This window comes from Rhipicephalus microplus, chromosome 3 (assembly GCF_043290135.1).
Source record: "Rhipicephalus microplus isolate Deutch F79 chromosome 3, USDA_Rmic, whole genome shotgun sequence".
Lineage (NCBI taxonomy): Eukaryota > Metazoa > Arthropoda > Arachnida > Ixodida > Ixodidae > Rhipicephalus > Rhipicephalus microplus.
In genome coordinates, this window is record NC_134702.1 from 257836991 (window position 1) to 257845237 (window position 8247).

The window sequence follows — 8247 nt, forward strand, 5'->3', positions numbered from 1 at the left end:
ACAAGCACAAACGGGCAAGGATAAGTGCGAGTCTAACTTGTCTTCACCTAAACATGGGGTCATATTGCAGGGAAGCCATGAAAAAAAAATATTTGCGAAGAGCTCTTTAATAGGTTCAATTCTCTCGTCTTAAATTTGTTCGACTAAAGGCAATGTTTTGAGGCTGCGTGCTCTTCTTTTAGCTTCGCGAGTGTGGTAGTGATGCATGACTAAGTTAGCCCGCAGGCTTTTGAGGCTTTTACGATCACACGCATGTATGGCCACTAAACAGCTGTCCTTGCTGCCCGAGCACAGTTCGTAGCCTTATTTAAAACGACAGTATCGGAAACGGGCTTTTAATATCTGCATGCTGAGAATCAACAAAAACTTACCAAATGGAGTGCAGTAATCTTTGGCATGGCGTTTTTCGCAGCAGGCCTAGGTATCAGGCCTAGTCAGTCGACTTGGCTTCAATGCATCCTGAACGGCGCGGCTTTTCGGCTCTTGAGCCATCAAGTCTCAAGCCATCGAGTCGTAGGAACACTACAACGCCTTTCGAGGAGTTTTTTTTTTCCACATATGACATCACCATTTTCATATCTAGCAGTCAGCGAAGTATGCATTACTTGTACACTAATAACTAGCTTCTATAACAAAAAGTTGCGTACCTGTAACTGTATAGACCAGGGTTTCGTGGTGTAGTGCTGCCCGAGTAGCACTGAAAAATCTTCATGAGTGACGTTGTATGAATATTGATAATGCTTTTTTAAGGTGATACAGAATCCTTTTTTTATGGTGTTAATTTAGCTGAGAAACGACATAAATACATTGAGTGAGTCAAATTCACTCCAAGTGATGGACGTTACTTGCATGAAAAGTCAACGACGTTAAGTTATGACCTTCAAATTAATTACACCTCGGTATCGGCCGCGAGAGCGAGCAGAGTTGCCGCCAGGTGGCAACTGGCCAGAATGGTGAAGTGTCGATTGCTCCTTGTGTCATCTGCTAGCCACGTCGTGTTTCTATGCGCGCGTACGTCATGCACGTTCTCCAAGTGTGGCTTGTTCCGTCATGTCAGCGTGAGTGTAACTGTTTCTACGTATGCCTGAAACGACGTACGAAGGCATTTGGTCTTGCCCTGCTGCTAATGCGTTGTAATAAGATCGGTGAGTGCAACTTTGCAGAGTGCTGTTTATTGTCGTCGTGTCCTCTATTCACCAGAATAATGTCAGAGTGGGTGCCGCTTTCTATTTTAGGCCCATCGCAAGATGGTCTTGTCATCCACTCAAACATGAGGACTCCCAAACAACACTCGATGTCCTGAGGTCGTCCTCATATGGTACAATCGTCCTCACACAGTTCTCATTGACCTTAGTACTTACTGAGGACGACACAAGCTGGCTTGACTCGGAAACACCTTTTCGAGTGCTTTCTGAGGACAACAACTGGTCCGGAAAAGGTCCTGTCAAGGATCTCTTGGGGATGACAAAAGCATTGCACTGAAATCTTAGACATATTTCCTCAAAACCTTTGCGCACCAAGTAGATGCATTTTATATGTGAAAACTTTCTCCACACATTCGTTTAATACAGTGATATAGGTATTGTATATTTTCGCCTCGTTTGTTTCTTTTTGGCAAGAAATTTTTAAATTGCGCGTTCTGCTTAATAAGACACGCGTAATAATTGGCTTGGGTATCGAACCTGGTATTGCGAAATTTACATTTGAAACAGTGTGTTCTTAAATGTCACAACCTTAAATTTGTCATTATACGCTGCTGTAGCGCGTAATGACAAACTAGCAGCTGGCAACCATTGACCATGCGGCACCATTCTGGATAGTCAAGTAGCCAAGCCATTCCAAGCCAACTGACTATCCAAATGGGGTCTGTTAGAGAAAGAGCTGTGTACTAGTGAAGGTTAGTGTCCTTTGTTGTTTGTGCGCATAGTTAAAAGTTAGATATGTGCGAGAGTGTAAATCGTAGGTGATGACGGAAGGTAAATTGCCGTGCTGATGGGTGCACTGGGATGCTCAACGTTCAGACTTATCATGGATGTATTGTCACCAGCCGACCGTGGCTAGATGTGGTTCGAAGCAGCCTGGAACACCAGCCAATCGCGATCAATTGTGCTTCGAAGCAGCCTGGTCCCAACGTGAAAGGATCGACTTCTGCATCTGACTCATGGCCCGACCTCGTACAACTCAAATCAAAGCCCATGTCGAGTGTACTGGTAGGCTGCTATAGCGGAGACTCTAGCACTAGTGAGTGCATTGGGCACGATACATGTGGTGATGAGGACACTGTGTTAAACTTTTGAGGAAGATTACAAATGTGGTTGATTGAGCTGTGTTGACTGCCTTGATACTGCTTTTCTTTTTTCAGACTATATGCCGACTCGAATACCTGACAAAGCTGTCAGTTGAGATTAATTACTGTTAAATAAATTTCAGTCAACAAGCTTTGTTTGTTGTATCACCTCACTGTTGATTAATACAGTGTATATACACAAGACCTCGCAGGTGCTTTTCTTTTGATGTATGGAAATATCATGAAAACAAGTAAATCCTAAGTAGTATCACTGCCCACAGTACCGAACCGGCCACGCAATCGTAAGACGGTAAGTTGGGCCAGTTGGTTAGGATCCATCGTGAGCTTACTTAAAGCGCAACACCAGAAAAAATACAGGACAGCGCCGTCTTTTTTTTCTCTTTTGCTCCTTCCTTGTCCTGTATTTTTTCTGGTGTTGCGCTGTAAGTAAGTTTACGCAATCGTTCTGAAAAGATACTGAAAAAGTCCTGAAGTGTTGTTTTGAGGATGTGCTGAGGTTGTTATGTGTATGGACAAGGGGACGGGATTGGTGCCATTCTAGAACCGTAAGAGGACATTCTGAGGGCGTCATATTGTCCTCACGGAGGCACACTGAGGACGTCCCGAGGTTGTGTTTGTGTTGTCTGGGCTATCAAATGCTGTATGAACACAGCGTTTTATAGCGACTTGGTTGTAAAAAAAAAACACAGGATCTAGGCCATGCACTTGCATGCTGTTGGTAGGTGTACAACTAGAGCACCGTAGTTTATTGATCACGCGAGGAGTCCTGGTTGTGTTCATCTGGTCGTGGTACCACTACATGAAACTATTACTATCACATAAACTGTGAGACTTCGGTAATTATGCTGTACTTAAAATAGAGTTACCATGCACAATCATGTGCTTAGATTTAAGAATGCTTTTAAGAGCCCGAAGGTGCAAATGGCGGTTCTAAACGAATCGCACAGATATGCAGGCTTTCTACGATCTACGGTCTTTCTTTTTCTTTTGTAGTATGCAGTTGACAAAGATGTAAATAAGTAGTTCAGGCAGGCTACAGAAGTGCGTACCAGGCAGAGCACAAGCTAACCACGTCAAACAACGCAGCAATGGCGTGATTTAGTGTGAAGAGAGTCACCCAGGGAGATCAATCTATGAAAGGCAGAATGCACTTTACTCACGGGTAATGTTAACGGTGCATAGGCGTCGTGCACCGATTCAGTAGAGAAGAGCGTAGATAGTAAAAGTAAACTGTAGGCAACTCATTTTATCCGCCGACAATCAGCTTGGATTACACTCAACGAAGCGCTGCTGCGCGTGTTTGTATACGCGCTGCTGACCGCCTATTCACACTTGGGCGGGGACTGTGCTGCCACCTAATGCCTGATCTCGCCGCGAATACATTCTGCAACTGATGAACTGTATGTAGGCTTCAATTTTGCACTATTCACCCATGGAATTAAATCTTACGGTAGCGAGAATATGATATTTACGTCATGAAATATTTGAGGCAGGAAATCATTTTTTAGCCACTGATAATAATCTGCTGTTATATTGAAGAAAAATAAAACCATACTTGAATGCCCATATCTATATATATATATATTATTGCCCTCTTGGCAAATGATGTTGCCATCAAATTTATCAAATTGGATATGCTCACCTGGCAAAAGCATGTAAAAATTAAATTACTGTATGATATTTTTTGTTATTTAGTCAATAATATAATCAGATTGTCGCACAAGTACCCTCTGCCAATTAAAGTAATCAAGCTTAAGACCACAGATATATTGTCTCGCATTGTCGGTCCGGTAATGTTTCTGAACATTAAAGAAAACACACTGGCATTTACATTGATACGTACACACGAGAATATTAGTTACAATCACGCGACAATATATTTTATACCACCCTAAATAAATATACATTGTTTTATAATCCTCATTCCGCCACTAAGGCTGGCCCGATGTGTTGCGGACTGCTCACCCCGACAAGTGTTTGGCACGCTCAGCATTCACTCGGCCACCGACGCTGGCCTGTACCACGCCGCCGACTAAGGGCCGACGTAGCCGGCAGCGCACCTCAGGCCGACCCTTTTAGAATGTTTGGGGGTCAGTGAAGTTAGCTGCCGACTACGCGCCAGCCATCCGCCAATCGTCGCCAGCTGGCCAAGGTTGCTTGGGATCAACACTACACGAATTTTCCTAATTTTCCAGCCCGCAACCGCACTTGTTCTGCCTGCGGAAAACGAGGTCACTGCCAAGTATCTAAAAACGTTGGCTACTACCGAGCTGTACGCTGCTTATCAAATGTCAGCACGCCTCAAGAGAACGTAACTGAAGTACAAGATACTGCTGTAACAAACACAGTTACAATCCTAAACATTGATGAACGCTCTGCCGTCCTTCGCCGCTGAAGATTATTGTTCAAGTTGGTCAAGTCAACATTCCTTTCCTTGTCAACTCCGGAGCGACCGTATCATTGCATCGACGGTGCTACATTGTCCTGCTCACAAGTTTCAAGTTCAGAAACCTCAAGAATTCCTGCCAATGCTCCTGAATTTCACCACCTCTTTGCCCAGGAACGCGGACTGATGAAAGGCTACATGCATGAAGTGAAATGCCGTCCAGGTGAGCAGTCAGTCGCTGCCAAACTTCCCAGATTGCCATTCCTGCTTAGACAACAAGTCTTTGATGAACTTTCTTGTCTTGAAAAAGTAGGCATCATCGAACGAGTTTCAGCATCAGATCAGGTCTCTCCACTGGTCGTGGTGAAGAAAAAGGATGGTCCCTTAAGACTTTGCATGGACTTGCATGAACCAAACAAAGCTATCGTGGTTGATGAGTTTCCCCGACCCAACATCGAAGAACTTCTCCAGCAGCTTACAGCTGCTGTTATCTTTTCAAAGCTAGATCTTGCATCAGCGTACCATCAGGTCAACTTGTCATAATCAAGTAGAGACTTAACTACCTTTGTAACACATGGTGGTTTATTCAGATTCCGTAGAGTTTGTTTCGGGCTTGCATCTGCCCCCACTGTTTTTCAAAAAATGATGTCAGACATTTTGAAAGATCTCTTTGCAGTACTGTGCTACTTGGATGACATTTTGGTTTAGGGTCGAAAGCGTGCTGAGCATGATGCTAATTTACAGGTTGTACTAATATGCATAACCAACACAGGAATGAAACTGAATGAAAAATGTGCCTTTACTGTCAAGCAAATTCAATTTTTAGGACAAAATGTCGATGTCAGAGGATTGTTTCCCCCTGAATCTAAAGTGCATGCTATCGTTGATGCACCTACAGATTGTAAAACCTTGCATTCATTTCTTGGTCTCACTAGCTATTAATTACTCAAAGTTTATTCCACATTGTACTAATGTTGTTGAACTACTGCATTTCATGTTTGGTAAAGACCAAACATTCAATTAGTCCAAGGAAGCTAATTTGGCTTTTAACAATATCAAAGAAGTACTAGCTATAAACCCTGTCATTCAACTCTTTGACGATAAGCTTTCTATAGTTATTACGACTGATACGTCCAACATAAGATTGGGTGCTGTGTTTCAGCAACTCAAAGATGACCAGTTATTTACAATTGCTTTTGCTTTGAGAACTTAGTCTCTTGCCTAACACAGATACCCTGCTGGTGAGCGTGAAGCTCTAGCCTGCCTCTTTGCTTGTGAGAAATGGCATGTGTGCTTATTGGTAGAAATTTTACATTATGCGCTGATCATCAAGCTCTTGTTACATTACTTTTTGCTGGATCAGGGGGCCGACGCCCATTACACATTTTACGCTGGTGTGCCAGACTGTTATACTATAACTTTACTGTACAGTACTGCAGAGGTTCACATAACGTTGTGGCAGATGCACTTTCTTGTTTGCCTTTACTGCTTCTAGTCTGTCCAGAGCTGGAAAAAGAGATAACCTCTCTCGTTACTCCTTGCATAAGCAAAGCTGACCTACAGGCAGCAACTGCTGAAGATGCTACATTGCAGCATGTGCTTGCATTCATTGCTAATGGCTGGCCAGATGAATAATCTCTGCCATCAGGACTACTGCCCTACTTTTCAGTCAGATTTGAGCTGCCCTGCATAGACAACTTAGTTTTTCACACAGATAGAGTCATCATTCCGACATCAGTGTGCGACATACTTGTGCAATGGGCTCATGAAAGCCACCCAGGAATTGTCAGGATGAATCAACAGCTTATAGAAAGATACTGGTTGCCTAGCGTGGATAGTCAAGTTGAACGTGCTGTTCGCAACTGGATTGTATGTCAAACAGCTGATAAATCTACTAAACCTGTTTTTGCACCCCTCCAGCCTCTCTGGTGGCCAGGCAAACCGTGAGAAAAGCGAGACATGGACATTGTCGGTCCACTCAAATGTGCTTCATATGACTGGAGATTTGCAATTACATAGTTGAATACCACTCCAAGTGGCCGGAAGTTTGTTTTACTCAGGCAGTCACTTCCGAAGGGGTAATTACATTCTTGACAGCACTCCTCAGTAGGGAAGGCTTCCTTGAGGCAATTGTTATGGACAACGGCCCTCAGTTTACGTCACAACTATTTGAAACTTTCTTCTCAGAAAGAGGCATTCAGCATCTTTGCTCATGGAACAAAGTATCCACAAGCCAACAGCCAAGTTGAATGTTTCAACAGAGTTCTGAAAGAGCGAATTCAGCTCGCTCAATTTGAATGCCGCCCTATGAAACATGCTGTTACAAAGTACTTAGGCATCTATCGCTTTACGCCTCAAGCTACTACTACAGACTTTTCACCTGCGCAACTTTTGCATAATTTCCAACCGCATTCTGCAATAGACAATGCAGGGTTACATTCAAAGTCTTCTGCGCCTTTGCCAACGTTGGATCTTGTGAGAACACGAGTATTCCATAAGCAACTAGCAACTAAGCAACACATTGATTCAAAGCGTGGAGCAGAGCCTCCTAAGCTACAGGTGGGCCACAGAATTAAGGTGCGCCTTCCGGGCAAGCAGATTAAGTACAAGGGTCCATATACAATTACCAGTCAACTTGGACTTAATTCATTCCGCCTAAGTGATGGCAATGTACGGAATGCTTCAAAGCTCGTGCTGGTTCATGCACAGCAAAACTGAAATTCACAGCAGAATTCACTTCCTCTGCCAAATTCTTCAATTCATGCAACAGAATTACTCCCCACCTCCATGTTCTTCTACAACTCCCTAGTTAGTGACTCTTCCACAAACCACCTTACAGGCACCTTCACAAGAAACGGCTGATGTGCCCAACCCCAGTGCGGATTGTTTCGAAGAGGCGAAAGATTTCTCAGGTACAGATATGTCATGTACGGACACTCCAGAATCGGTACCGCTCAGCGATGATGAGCATGTAGGTGAGCCCCAAGGCTAAAAATCTTCTGAGATGGATAAGGCTCTATGGCTGAATTCTTCACCTCATCCTCTGGCATACCGTCGTCCCAAGCGATGCCATAAAAACTGCGCGTTACAAGGATTACGTTCCTTGATCATACCCCTCCATTTCTACATCTGATAACTACTGTATAAGGCTGTTTTATTTTGTGATTTGCTACAAGATATTTTCAACTGTTATGCCAAATTGTCATGTGCACCAAATATTCATTACACTTTTACTAGTCGATCTTACGAATGTTACTGTATGTTTATCAAGTGTATGTTGAAGTTTCAGTGCCTTGCTGCTGTATAATGTTCTAAACAATTGTATGCATACTGTGGTACTGGCCCTGTAAAATTCATCCGCGTTCTCTTGTACAATTATGCAAGAGTTTACGTCTCCTTTCTAGGGAGAGATGATGTGGTGTCAGGAATTTCATGGACCTTCGATCAGTTTCGCTTTCGTTGGGATGTGTCGCATGGCGCCACACAAGGGCTATATTGGTAACCATTGTTACGCGCCAATGCGTACTCTCTGAATAAACAGTCCCATCCTGGT

At 43.5% G+C, this 8247-nt stretch overlaps 1 long non-coding RNA gene across 1 annotated transcript; it reads left to right on the forward strand.

The window, feature by feature from the left end:
• The first annotated feature begins 770 nt into the window (after positions 1–770).
• LOC142804227 (uncharacterized) lies at positions 771–8247 on the forward strand. Its single transcript, XR_012894530.1, has 2 exons — positions 771–1145; positions 1236–8247. It is a non-coding gene; the product is annotated as an uncharacterized LOC142804227 (long non-coding RNA).